Below are 15,872 nucleotides of genomic sequence, written 5' to 3' on the forward strand. Positions count from 1 at the left end.
GGGTTAGCTGAGAGGCAGACAGCGATTAGTCACTGGGTGCAATGAATTTATGACAGCCCCTCATTTTCATGTCAGCTCAGTGGCTGTGCTTAAGCAATAACACACCCTTTGAATATCGTTTGGTTTAATCAGCCCAACATAAAGTCTGAGTTTACAATCCTTATTCTCCAAATCAAAGCATTGACTCCCTCTTGAATCTTCAAAAGCTGTCATTAATAGCAACGTGATGACTTCCTACATTCTGCATAACTGAGCAGCAGTAGCGCAGTTTTCAAACCTGAGCCCTGGAGACAGCTGGGATACAAAAGGCCAGTGTTCAGTCTGTGGGTGGATTAAAATGCTACTGCAGCATGCACGTAATGAAGTACTATAATGGAATTATGAGAGATTTTGGCACTTGTTAATTCTGGCCATTACTAAATCGCCCCACCTACGTTCTTTTAGCTGATAGGCCTGGCCCTGATTCAGGCACCACGCGCTCATCTGGAGTTTGCCTCACTAAAATAACCATCCACCCCGTTGTTCTCATTTCCTGATGCCCACAACAGCACTTTATGTTGTTGTTATGGACTATAATGATGGTATATTTTATGGTAGAAGCAACTCTGTTCTGCCCTACAAAGCTGAAAGACTGTGACAGATAGTTCATAGTTAAATCCAACATTGAGGTACATGTCGTAACAGCAGATGTGACAAACTGCGAGCTATGAGGGAATTTTAACAGTCCGTGACCTTTGACTTTAAAACCATTCATGCACTTCATTGAATTACGGGTATGACACAAAAGGAGTACATCTTTTACAAGATTTTGTGTAATAAAGGTAACTACTGATTTGAGAGTTGACCTTATTGACAACCAGATTATGCAACAGTTCTAAATTCAAATATCTAACACAACCAGGGCTCTTTTAACTAGACTTTAAGGATGAGTTGACAAGGAGTTTTAAAAAAAAACAATTTGGCTGTTAGCCTACAGTGATGTTTTTGTGTATTTCTGCAATTATTTACTCCCCACTTTGTACCAGGGGAACAGTAAAGCTTCTTTCAGCTTTCTATAACAAATTATCCTTGAACGAGCACAAATTGCATCACACACATTCACCAAACAACCTTGGTGTTCATTTAGAAATGTTCCAGCAACCTAATAAAACAGTAGACAAACAACTCCTGCCATTGGTGATGACCGTCATCTGATTTGCTAATACTAAACAAGGCCAATACTGGCTGATGCTGATGGTGGATCGAGGTATTGGTGCATTTTTAACATGTGCACTAACATTACATCACATATTTTTAAGTGCTGAAATTCAGAAATATCTAATTTTATTCCAAATAATTATCTTATTTAATTGTTTGTCACTGGTATCATATTGCTTGCTCACTTGTTAACGAAAACCCTTTCATTACAATGAAATGACATAAGTCTATGCATCACTAAATGTAACGTGACTAAACTTTAATATATTACCCCTGAGTCACATCAGTTAGATTTTCATCTGCATCGATGGTGAAAACGACTTCCATGATCCATGTGACTTTATAATGCAATCAAACTAAAATGTGAAATTAAGACGAACAATACTGCAAATGTAAAGAAACGTACAGATAATTTCATGAAGGTTTGATCAGTGCAGACATGATGTGAATCATATTCTTCATACTTAAATGACTGGATCTCAATCAAAATTAATACATTTGAGACAAAACACTCCACCAGCATCAAACCATTAAGCATCAAACCATAGAACCACTGTCTGTTACTGACTACGAGTCTAAAAATTAAAGCTATCCCTACACTGCTTAAAATCTAATTGATTTAATTTATTAAAACATTCATAGACCACAAAGGTTGTTGAGTTGACTATGAGAACTGTGCTGATCTAAAAACTCAAGGCAGTTGTACTGCTCCTCACATAATCCCCGTCACCTCATCCAGAGTCAGTCATGAGTCAGGGAGGATCCTGTTTATTCACCCAACCCTGGCGTTTGCCACGCTCAAACAGCGTCCTGTCCAGTCAACGCCAATTTAATTACAGCTTTTCAGGAACAGGAAAAACAATAACGCAAAGTTGTGTCATAACACTCAACTGTGAAATCCTCTTATTGTCCTTTCTCTCTGGCTGCTCCCCTTCATTTTGCTTTGTAGCAAAGCGGAGATTACAGACCTGAACCAAACATTGATGGGATATCTTCCAAGAGTGTTCATGAAAGGTCCACTTTTGCAGCTATTTAGATGTTGGGTGAGATAAATCAAGTGTGATTCAACAACTTCAAATTCATGAAACCCCCCACAGAGTGCTGCTTTTGTCCTGTTTCACTCGACTCTGCCAGAGCTGCTTTTCACAGTAATGCCCAATAAAAATTCAGTGGAATCACACAGTCGGTGTAAAAACATCCTTAAAATGGCACGAGTGTGAAGTGCTTAGTTACAGTCACTTTTGTTATACTACAGCCACCTCACTGGCGTGCACAGGCGATGGATATTTCCGGTGTATTTTTAGGCTCTGAGTCGATCTTCTGATTCCGCCACTGTGGCCCTGTGACTGCTATTGATCTGAAAAAGGCTGTAAATGCACGCAGACCTGTTTGTGTGAGTGACTATCCACTGGGTGCTGTAGTGAGTGCCAAATCTTAGCTAAAGCCATGCTTGTTTGCTTTGCAAAGATGTTCTAGTCTTCTGCAGACAGATGCCACAGTTCCCCTTTTAACTCATAAAGACCCAAACATCACATGACTAAAAGCATCTACTGATCTAAAATGTTTAATTCTTGTTGACCCACTATTTCTATTAATACATGTAAACAATTGGTGTAAAATGCTTTTTCATCTTTTCATGGTCATCAGATATGGCCCATTTGGACGTTCAGAGGCTCCATAGTGAACGTGGAAACACCATCATCTTCAACATTGATTCACATCGTCAACATCAACATTGATTTACTATTAAAACCCACGGACTGGTAAAGGTTACTAATGGATGAACAATATGGGTTTTTCTAAGGCCGATGCTGATTGCTAAAAATTTGGCCAGCCGATGGCTGAAATCTACAGTTGATTTTTGAGGCCGATATTTTAAGGCAGCTTTGTTTTTCTAAAGCACATTGACTGTAAAATACAATAGAAACACTCTGATAATTAAGATTTTTATGCAGCAAAATAAATAAAATTATTAATACACATACACATAGTACTCTTTTAGCATTTATTTAACTTCAAGTGCTGCCCACACAGGTACCTCATCTTATAACATCTTTGCAACTGATCAAATATCGGCTTTCAAAAAAAATTAAGGCCGATGGCCGATATTGAAAAAAAATCAATATATCAGGCCGATATATCTTCCACGTACAACTGCGTAAGAAATTCATTTATCAGACAGGGGCAGTTGTTTACTTGCTTGTTACTTGCTTGACTAGTTTCGGCTATTTCCTGTTGCCTTCATCAGAAGCGTCATGTGATGTTGCCGTGATGTGTCTTCCTCCTGAGCAGCCTGTAAGTCACGTCACGGCAACATCATGTGACGCTTCTGACGAAGGCAACAGGAAGTAGCTGAATTTAGTCAATCAGGTAAACAACTGCCCCTGTCTGATAAATGAATTACTTACACTGTAAAACCCATGGAGTTTGATAAATGACAGTGGATGGAGACACTTAGTTTATGTTCATTTAATGATATATTTTATTAAAAGTCATGTTTTCTTCAGTTTTCTCTGTTTTTGATGTAATAACCCTCAACTTTAATCTGAGCTTTTATGGACATCTACCCGATCAGTGAAGTAAATATAGGAAAATATCTGATTTATTCTTAAAAATCCAAAATAAAGAGCATAATATTAGAATAAATATTGATAAAATCAGTTAGGAAAGGTTAAAAATAGAGAAAAAAAAATCATTTTGGAACTACCACAAAAGTAGCACTGGGTCTTTATGGGTTAATAATAGATGCATCAGCTACAGAACTCCATCAGTGCCATAAACAACCTTGTGATGAAGACAGGCACCTCAAGGCCAAAACGTTGACTTGGCAAAACACTGGAAAGTAGAGAACATAGCTGTAGTGTTTTCTTTGCATGGGAAACATGAGCCATTATTTTCATGTCTGGCAGACATTTTTTGTTGTTATTCTTTGCACTGTTCATTTTCTTTTTCTTCCCTTGCATATCTGCAAGAATAAGAAGCACAAATTCAAAGCTGTATAATAATTGCTCTTGGTAGCAGTTGAAATATTGAAGGCATAGCAGCTGATACGCATTAATTATCTTAGCTTTCCAGTAATAAGCTTTCTAAGTATAGGCCTCAGCGGTTCTTCCTACACAGAGGAACCATGCAAATGATTCAAGGGGCAAAAAAAAGAGGAGGAAGAGTGTGTTCTGCCTCTTCAAGGTCTCTCCGCCAGCATAATAACATTAGTTGGACTCTCATGCTGGGATAATGCCCGTCTTCCATTCTGCCTAATGAAAATAAACAAATGTGTGCACGCCTAATCCCTTTAATTTTGGTGGTGGGTAGGAAATTAAAAACATGAAAATTTAAATTACTGCCACTTTTCATTTCTGGTATTGTTTTACATCTCGGATCCCCTGGTTATGCTAGTAGCTCCTAATTTGTGGTAAGTGAATTATACAGTGAAGCTTTTGTCAGAAGGTGGGAGGGGTAATTTTGTACGAAGTTAAAGAAAAAAAAGGTAACTCCTGGATCTGCTACAGTCTTTGAAGTCTACTTGCTCTTTCTAAAACAGTAATGTCTCTTTCATGTTACATGGGGAAGAGGCAGATTTAAGTTTAAGGAAGCTTTGTTCCGCATCTCGCAGAAAACGGACAAAAAATCGGAACATCTGCTCATTAGATGGTGGAAGGAGTATACGATTATCACTGCCGTCGGAAAATGATAAAATATGCTCAAACAATGAAAAGTTGTTATTTTCATCTACATGTGCTACAGCCGGTTTGTTTCCCACATTAATTATAATGCATGGAGCAATGTCTCATCATGTTTTAGTTCTGTAATAAGACAGTTATATAAGAACAAAGCAGAAGCTGTGCACTAGAAATGAAGTGTTACCAAATCCAGATGATTACTGACCTGTTTGTAATCAACAAGAATTAAAAATAGATGAAAAAAGGTAGCAGCAACTGGTAGGAGTCAGAACGAAACAATGAATTTCAAGGGAAATCAACGCAGTACCACTTTGTCCTCTGCATTTAAAAAGCAGTTAAGCATTTTGTAAAGTACGCTGCATTTCGATGACACTATTAGTGCAGATAATAGAAGAAAATCAGTTCATCGTGTTCATTTTCCTGTGTTGGGATGTTAATAAAATGGCTACATCTTGGCATCACACATGCAAGCAAAACTACACTTACATATCAAACAGGCTGTGGGTTTATGGTAAGTATCTTTTGCTACCAATAGAATATAAAACAGTGGTAAACGGATATATAGGAATGGAAATAGAGATTGAGTAGAGATCGGGTTCTAAATTGTTTAAATCTCTGAGCCATCTGTTTCTAATCAGAATCATTTGTAATGCAAAACAATGGATTAGCTGACAGCAGAAGCTTCATTTACATAAAATCAAGTCAGAAAAGAGCAAAATAAGACAAATTTGTAATAACCGCTTCATAGTGTGACCTTTATTTTGGCTCTTTTTTGGCTCGTTCAGTTGTGTGGTTTACATGACACTTAAAAAATGGAATTATTGCATTAGTCCAACAAAAACTGGACTTTAAAAGTACATGTAAACATGTTAGCTAGACTGAAATTGAAGTTTTACTAGTTGAACTAACACAGCTTGATAATGCCATTGAAAGTCAGTCTACTCCTGCATGTATATGGACCAGTCAGACTGGAATGGGATGAGGTGTTCTGTCCAAATCCTGGCCTGGAAGTCAAGAAGCACGCATCCCATTTACACAAAAAGTAGAGTGGAAAGAAAGTATGTACTGGTCTGTGACGGCATAGGTTAACAAGCTAAAAGTGTGTACAGTGCCAGCCTACCGTAGCAGAGGTGACATGATTTTAACAACGTACACTGGGACAAAGACAACAGTCCAATTAAACAGCTTAGTCACAAGGTTTAGCAGTAGAGAAAGAATACTTGTACTGCCAGATCTGCTTAGTGTTAGTTTAGCGATGCAGTTTTAAAATTATTAGTTTTTAAAATTATTAACGACATCTGGGGTGGCCATGGCTCAGCAGATAGAGCGGGTTGTCCAATAACTGAAAGGTTGATGGTTCGAGTCCTGCTCTGTCCTAGTCAGTCCACTGTGCCCTTGGGCAAGACACTTCACCCTCCTTGCCTCCAGTGCCAGTCACACCGGTGTATGAATGTTTGGTTGTGGTCAGGTAAGCACAAATTGTGGCTACAGATGCAGTTTACCACCACCAGAGGGGGAGTGTGAGAGCGAATGAATAATGGGTCAATAATGTAAAGCGCTTTGAGTGTCCCAAAAAGCGCTATAGAAATCAAATCCATTGTTATTATTATTACATGTCCTGATTGTTAGCTTGCTTTGCTATTTGTCCAATTATGTGCTTGTTGTTTGACTTGTGTTCTGTTTTACGGAAATAGGTTTTGTTGAGCTTTTAGCTGACGTTCTTTTAGTTACATGGATGTATAGGATTTATATATATTGCTACAGGCATCATGTAGTATTACCATGGCAACACAGAGGGAACAAACCCAGCTGCCATTGATTTAACAGGTTAATTATCAGAACTGTACGGGTGTAAAATGATCAGTTATTTGAAACAATACTCCTAATTTGTTCTTGATTTACTGGGTGAAGTAAGAGTGGGTGAACGGTGGAAATAAGTGGACGGGATAAAGTCAATATACAAACACGTGAAAAGAACTGTTTTCTCTGGTCCTGACTATACAGGCAGACAAATCATGACAGCAACGGGGCAGAAATGAGGGTTGGGGACAAAATATTGGAGTACCATCTTTATTCCCACCATCAAATATTTAACACAACCAGTCTCGCATTAATAAAACCTGAGCAGCACAACTGAACACTGCTTAACAGCTGCATAATTAAGCTAATGGGAAGATCCAAGGCAGTGTTACTGCTTAGAAATATCACTACTTTACCTGACAGGGAAAAAAATTAGTATCAGTTCATTTCTCTTGCTGGGTGTGATTTTTATGAAATGTCGGCATGTATATGATTTTATAGAAGCATTAAGCCACAGAGGTTGTGTTCACACAGCTAAGAATGATTTTAGGCCCTAAAATCACCCTTCAGTGGCTGTAAAGTCCTTGTAAACCACAGTGACTTGGGTCTTTTTGCTTTAATCTATACTGCAGTAAAGTTACAACAAAAAAGAATCATAGTGGAGGGTAAAAAGAGGGGCTTTATTCCACAAATTAAGATAACAATGTCATTTGTTGTTTGCAAAATGAGCATTTCTGGTAGGATATGGCCAGCAATATGTACCCTTAATATGCATCTGGGCTTAAATTCCAGGTCAATCATTAAGGGTATCAGTTAAAAAATCATAATGATAAAGCAGCTCCGAGTTTCAGGAAGCCTCTTCGACTGCTGAACACAGATTCTACTTTCAATTTGTGTGTAGGCTGAACACAATAAAACTGAAAGTGGAGTTAACCCTTTAACCCCTGATTTGTCTGTGATGCTCGTTCTGAATGTATGATTTATTTTAAATATTAATAAAAATTCAACTGTTTGCTCAACAGGAGGAACTTCCAAATGTACTGATAGAATAGACCTTGTTCTTTCTACTGAGCATGCTCAGTGCAACCCCTGCCACCTGTGGAATGGGGTGGGGTGGGGGGGCACAGAGCAATGAGTGAGACCGACTCGCTATAAAAAATAGTTTAGGCTTTTTTTTCCTTGACATTTTTTGTTTTTACTGTTTGCAGTGTTGTGGTGATTTTCCTTTATTTTTTACTGTGTGTAACTGCTTTTTGGAGTTCTACCAGGTGTCAAAAAGCAGCTGAACTGATTTAGAAAAAAAGAGCCCCAAAACAAAAACTACTGGGCCAAATTCAAATACTTGTTGCTCAGTGTGTTCCAGTTCACAGTTCATGTTAAACATCCAAAATCTCTTATTGATATACATTCTGAGTGTCTTATTTAGTAAAAACCTGTCAAACTTTTTTTTTTTTTTTCTGTTATTCTGTCCTGTTTTGACCCTAAAACACACAGTAAATCAAAACCACTGAAGAAAAGGAACAAAAGCACATACTCACAGCAGCTTTTATGACACTGAATCAGATTCAAATTCGCAACAGTACATTTATGGAATAATGTCTCAGGGGTTAAAGGGTTAATTTCCTTCACTAATGATAATGAATGTAGCAATGCTTCAACATGCTTTAATTCTGAAATAAGAAGTCATGTGAGGACAGAGAATAAGTCATGCACTTGAAGTGAAGTGTTACCAAATTCAGAAGATTACTGGGCCATGTGTAATCAGCTAGAAATAAAAACAGATGAAAAGTGGTCCAGAGACTGCTTAGACTCACAGTAAAGACCTGATTTTGTAGCAAAGAAATATAATACATGTATAGCTAAACTGGATATATATGCATACTCAGATGAAAACTAAGAACAATAACAAATCAGAAAACAAACTGGTCAAATACTGCTCAGACATGAGTAGTGCTGACAAAGTCATTATCAAAAAAGGAGAAAAAAAAAAAGTAATTTGACTCTGTAGACCTCACAGACTGTGCCTGATTAAAAAGGTAGACTGTATGTGTAGCTTCTGAATCCAATTATTTTTGGAAAGCCATACCATGGAGTTGTTTCATTTTGATTTGGACTTGCCTGTCTGCCAGCTGAGGCACCTGGTTCATTGAAACAAAAAGCTCCAAAAAAGTGCTTACATTTACTGGAGGAAAGACAAAAAAAACACAAGTGGTTGATTCAGATTGTAATCATGACAAGTCAGAAAAAAAAAGTAAAATGACCAAAAAAAAAATAGGACCAATGGCCCTGTAGCTTACTGGCGAAATTAAAAGCTTTGGGAAATGTATCCAGATGCCATTTAATATCACTCAGTTATGTGTATTTATTATATTACAGAAATAGCCCATGTTTTGGTCATATTCCAATCAGATCTGTAAAAAATTCAAGTTCCAACTTGATATCATTGATACTTACTGATTTATTGTATCAATTCACTTCCTATCTGTTATAATGGGAAAATTTGTCAAAGTCACACCAAATCCAGAATCAGATCCGTATCGAAATAACTACTATACCTTGTGCTGACATCATCATAAAGAAGCTGTAAACCAAGTTTGAAGTCAATCAGAACTGAAGTTTGGGAGAAAAAGACGATTGAAATTTTTTCCCCATAAGAGCCCATGTTAAATTTTGCGCAAGTTCCCGGATCCAGAAGAAGATCCTGATCAGCATGTGGCCATTATGTTTTGGCCATCTCCCCATCAGGGCTGTACTGTAGAAATTTACACTGGATATAATTTATATTTACTGAGTTATTGCATCGATCCACTTCCTATCTCTTATAATGGGGAAATTTTTCAAAGTGGCACCAAATCCAGAATCAGATCCGGATCCAAATAATTTCACTAACTTTTGTCAACATCGTCATAAAGAAGCTGTATACCAAGTTTGAAGTCAATTGGAATTGTAGTTTCGGAGAAGAAGACGATTGAAATTTTTGTAACGGACGACAGACGACGACACCGGACCCCACATGACGACAATAGCTTACGGCCTCTCGGCCGGTAAGCTACAAATAAAAATAGAGTGGATAACAGGCTGTAAAGATTGTTTTCCCATTAGGGGCTGCACTATATTGGAAACAACTGACATTGCGATTTTTTTAACCCTGCGATATGTATTGCGATATGAAAAAATACTCAGAAGGCTATAATAGCTGACATTAATGGTCAAACAAATTAACAAATACAAGGCACTGTTGACACAGAACACGTCTTTCAATATCATCCTTTTTCCGAAATAATTCCATATAACTGACGTTGCTTTTCTTTTTGGCAACAAGTCTTTGTTTTTGGTGATTTTCTCTTGTTCATTGCTCATTTTTAGCTTACCGGCCAACAGGCCGTAAGCTATTGTTGTCATGCGGCGCCCGTCGTCGTCGTCCGTCATCGTCGTCTGTTGTCGTTGTCGTCTGTTGTCCGTTACAAAAATTTCAATCGTCTTCTTCTCCGAAACTACTATTCAAAATGTCTTCAAACTTGGTATACAGCTTCTTTATGATGATGCCGACAAAAGTTAGTGAAATTATGTGGATCCGGATCTGATTCTGGATTTGGTGCGACTTTGAAAAATGTTCCCATTATAAGAGATAGGAAGTGGATCGATGCAATAACTCAGTAAATATAAATGATATCCAGTGTAAATTTCTACAGTCCAGCCCTGATGGGGAGATGACCAAAACATAACGGCCACATGCTGATCAGGATCTTCTTCTGGATCCGGGAACTTACGCAAAATTTAACATGGGCTCTTATGGGGAAAACATTTCAATTGTCTTTTTCTCCCAAACTCCAGTTCTGATTGACTTCAAACTTGGTATACAGCTTCTTTATGATGATGTCAACACAAGTTATTGAAATTATTTTGATCCGGATCTGATTCTGGATTTGGTGTGACTTTGAAAAATTTTCCCATTATAAGAGATAGGAAGTGGATTGACACAAGAAATCAGTAAGTATCAATGATATCAAGTTGGAACTTGAATTTTTTACAGATCTGATTGGAATATGACCAAAACATGGGCTATTTCTGTAATATAATAAATACACATAACTGGGTGATAATAAATGGCATCTGGATACATTTCCCAAAGCTTTTAATTTGGCCGGTAAAATAGGCCATTGGTCCTATTTTTCAATGTTGTGACCAGCGACTCACTCCATATGCAGGGGCGTGGTCTGCATCAGCAAACTGATGAAGAACTAGGCATGCACTGATGCCGATACCAGTATCAGGTATCGGTCCGATACTGAGCGCGTGTACTTCTACTCATACTTATAAAAGTGCTCCGATACAAACACACCAATACCACTTTACGGCAGGGTGATGTTCACAGTTAAGTGCAGTAGGTATGTGGTGGAGGAGTAATGTCAGCATTGTGGAGATTGTTCAAAATAAACGAAGGTATCAAAAGTAATGGTGGCTGAAAGTTACGTTAAAGACACAGATGGATACAGATGGAGCGTTTTGTCCGTCCTCTGCTTACATTCTGTACACAATTCTGTCCATTTTCTGGGTGCTCGCGGATGCCTACCCAGACAGAGAATTCAGAGCAGTACCACCAGGAACCGTGGAGGTAGCGCATCTTTTCAAAGAGAGACTGTGTGAGTTGGAGAAAAACTACTGACAAATTTATGACAACTATCCTCATCAATATCAACATTAGCAGCTACATTAGTATTACCTCCTCTGTCATCACCATATTTGTTATTTACTTTCTTCTTCTTCGTCTCAAAAGACTTTACTCTTCTTTGTGATATTTGGCAAGTATGGTTAATTAAGAGCAGGGTCCTCTGGTGGATTGATTGAGAAATGCTCATTCCAACACATTGAACGTCAGTAGCAGCACTTTGTTACAGTCACACTAATGACAATGACAATAAAGCACATTTTCAAAAGTGACTAAGAACTGTAATGGTATTAAGTACTTATATCGGTACTCGGTATCGGCAAGTAATCAAATGTAGGTACTTGTACTTGTACTAGGTCTAGAAAAAAGTGGTTTCAGTGCGTCCCTATTAAGAACGATTGTGATTGGTGGATTGCTGTGCAAAGTGTGTGTCAGGCACCCTTGAAATGAAATGAGAACAAGTTGAGTTCATTTGCCTCCTACATCGCAGGACCTGCAATGTGACTATTGCACACATGTACATTGTGATGACGATGCACAAACAATATATTGTGCAGCTGTATTTCGCATCACTCTGACTTGAGAGCAAAAAAAACAACAAATGAATGAAAGGTAAAGAACAAACAACCCCACCGAATACAGGCGTCACTTCCTGCAGCACTTACACAGGTATGCAATCAGTGCTGAGTTTAAAATCAGCTCATCATCTATGTCTTTGGAGGGTATTCAGAGTATTTGACAGCATTTAGGCTTTTTGTGAGGTATATTGCATTTCTGCGACACTATCAGTGCAGCTAATCAGACACTACAGAACATTTAATTTGTAATCAGTTGATCAATGTTTGTTTTTGCCGCAGTAGAGGCAGGATGTTACTAAATCAGTGTGTCTAAGTATCACTTGCTCACGAGCAGAACAAGTAGTAGGCAGCAAAGCCAAGAGCAGTTCCAGCTGAAATATAGTTCCAGATTGTCTGATCCTTTGGAATCATATGCCTCAGAGACAATCAGTTTCTCTAATCAATGCTGGCTTCTCCTCAGTTGTGTCAAATTCATGCATCTACGCTGTTGTAAATGTGCAACAAGGATAACACCGACAATATGTTGATACATTATGGGACTGGATTCACAGAGGGTTAGTTGTGCAGCAGCTCTTGCATACTTTCCCATGATGATTTAACCTTAGTTTTACCCCCCCCTTTTTTTTTTTTACTCTATTTCTCACCGGAGCTACTTCTATTATTATTTCTGATCAATTCATTTAGTTTTTTTTATTTTTTTTATTTTACGGTATTGTTTCAATTTTAATCTTTTATTCATTGATTTTACTTGTTGTTTTCAGTGTATTTAAACTGTGTTAAATCATTAGCTAGTTCAAGACTTTGGGCAATGGCATTTTCATATGTTCTATGAATAAATTTGTCTGTTTTCTGATATTTTTTTTTTACCTCTGTGCACACATGCACACACATACACACGCACACACACACAAAAACCTTTTAGATTGATATTCAGAATTAAAAATGGCATTAGTATCAATACAGTCTTATCTACAAATTCCCCTCCCTAGACACATAAATTAGTACTGGTCTACATTTTGCCTGAGGACAGCTTATGTAGACTATAGTTATGAAAACATGTTTATATACAATATTATTAAATTATTTTAGGAACTCTGAATATATGAGCTCGCATTCCAGTTTACCTCTCACAAAACCGCTCAAGGATATGTTGTGCATATGAACCCATTTAATGTAAAAACAGAACATACAGAATATATTCCACTCATTTACCCTGACTCAATACACCCACACACAACACGAACAAGTACCGTATCAGTACACCTACAATAAAACACATAAGGATGAACATGAGTAAAAGATGACGCAATGTGTTTTGTACAGTAAAAAATATAGAAAAGAGTAGCTCAGTTATTGTTAAATATTATAAGTTATCAATAAATACTGAGGAAATTAAAAAAAGAATACAATTTCAAGACAGGTTCGTGTGGAAAGCAGAAGCCCTTTCTTTCTTCAACAACCAAGGTCAATGTGTCCTTTGGCATGAACTCCCCCACCGCTGCAGCTGAGCCTCAGTGCATCAACAGCACAACATCCGATTAGTTCAAATATTCTCAGAAGAGGATGCATGTAAATGCATAAATATGAAAGCAAAAAATATGTGGGATAAACTAAGCAAACAACACCATGTATAAGAACCAGAATAACAGTGAGTTGAACAACAGACCTGAACAAACACATCTGCTGAGGAACCCAACATGGAAGGCTTTAAGAGCTTCTTACTGATGACGCACACATGTCACCTTCATTTGTGGACGTTCATTTGTAAGGATGTGGGCGATGTAGGTGTTTGGTCTTAGCTCTCTTTGACAGCCCGACACGGATTGGTCGTGTGCATGTCCTCAGAGGCTCCAGACGCCTGGGCTGCTCAAGCGGTCCTGCAAATAAAACAAAGCACCAAAACATAACAGTCACAATCAGTCCTGTATGCCTGCAAGCACTCATCCACTGTCTCTCATTACAGCAAAATTAGTGACTTCACTACATTGTGTCTTGTGTGATATAAATGGATTAGCTTCAGAGCCAAAGCTCATTTAATGTAAATGATTACAATTAGACAGTAGTTAACAACATCAACTGGATATACTGCCTTCACTGAAGCTTTTTTTTTAACTTAAGATGACAAGATTAACGCAACACTTCTCAATGGATGGAAGAAGATGCCAAGCTGCTCCTTCAAACTGACAAGCTGAACACATTGTCTGTTCAGGTAGTCAGAACCTGCCCTTAAATATTCAAAGGCTGGTTCAATTTACTCCTCCCAAATCCACTTTCAGCCGTGTTCAGCCCTGGTTTGAAAGCATGTTTTTCCTGAACTGATGACCAGTGGATAGCTCTTTGTACAGGGTATCTTCAGGTTTGAGGAAGTCAAATGTATGACTTTTAAAGACATTTTTCAATAAATCTTTGATCAAATTTAAGATCTTAACCCATAAACATGCTGTGGTACTTTTGTGGCAGTTCCCAAATAAGTTTTTGGGTGGTTTATCACCATTTATTGTAATATTATCCTCTTTACTTTGATTTTTTTCAGTGTAAATCATGCATTTTCCTATATTTAATTCACTGATCATTTAAATGTTCATAAAAACTCAGGGTAAAGTTGAGGATTATTATATCAAAACAGAGAAAACTGAAGAAATAGTGACTTTTTCAGTAACATCTATCATTAACTGAACATAATCCAAGTGCCTCCATCTACTGTCATTGATCCAACTCCATGGGTTTTACTGGTGAATCAATGCTGTAGAAGATGACAGTGAATAAATGAATAAATGCGACCTGGCTGTTCAAACTGAAGTCATATTGCAAAATATTGTATACATATCAGATTTAGGACCACATATGAAAGTGGCCTGGCTCAGATTTGAAAAAATCAGATTTGTGCTGTTCAAACTGTCTTTAACAGATCAGATACAGGTCACGTAAGGGCAAAAAAAATCGGATTTGGGCCACATTTGCCTGCAGTCTGAATGTAGCCATAGTCTGTTAGACTCTTCAAACACTTCAAATATGTTTATGAATTTATACTATAATACATACTGCAAATATTCCATTTCCTTACATGGAGGAAAAAAGTGGACAGCACTACACTAGATTAACCACTCATAATATACCTCTTGACATTTCAATATGATCCTGTTAATGTGTGAATTTTGTATTCACACACACAATGCCTTATAAATGATCAGATCTCATGTCCATTGTGCACTGTGTGCATTCACACTTGGCATTAAAGCTGTCCACTTCACTTTGAATCACAAACATACCATGATTATGTCAGGTGTGGACAGGGCCGTTGTTTCATAATAAAGTGGAGATACCTCAGCAGAAAGAGGGGGAAGACAGAAAAGGTAAAACTGACTGCAGCATAATGTATTTTGTTAATAAGGGTTATTTATCTCTTCCTGATGTGGTGATGTTTTTAAGGGGTATAGCACTATTATTATTTTTTTATTCTGATTTTAATGTTCATGTGCTTATTTTTATTATTGTTGTTTCCCTCTGGATGTTCCTTTTATATATGTAAAACACAATGAAGTGCCTTTGTGTATACGCCATAAAAATAAACTTCCCTTTAAAATAAATAACTGCCAAAGGACCCTAAAAAACAGGTACAAACCCATGGTGTCAGCTGAGGAACATTCATTGGATACAGTATGTTAAAACACTATGAACAATTTCAATGATGTTGGAGCACTTTTTGTTTTTAAATCTTAAACAAATGTTCCTTTTAATCCCCCCAAAAAACCCTTTGTTTCATCCAATAAATTGCTTTGCAAGTTGAAACTCACTGTGGCTCAGTTGTTCCAAGAATGGCAGAGACATGAAAGATGGAGACCACATTCCTCTTTTCCTCTCCATTTCGGCGGGCTCTGAAAGCATCGTATTGACAGTGAGACAGCCAGGTAGGACCAGCCAATTCTATCTTGTTTGTTGCTCTGTTTA

This window comes from Sphaeramia orbicularis, chromosome 24 (genome assembly GCF_902148855.1).
Source record: "Sphaeramia orbicularis chromosome 24, fSphaOr1.1, whole genome shotgun sequence".
In the NCBI taxonomy this organism is placed as follows: Eukaryota; Metazoa; Chordata; class Actinopteri; order Kurtiformes; family Apogonidae; genus Sphaeramia; species Sphaeramia orbicularis.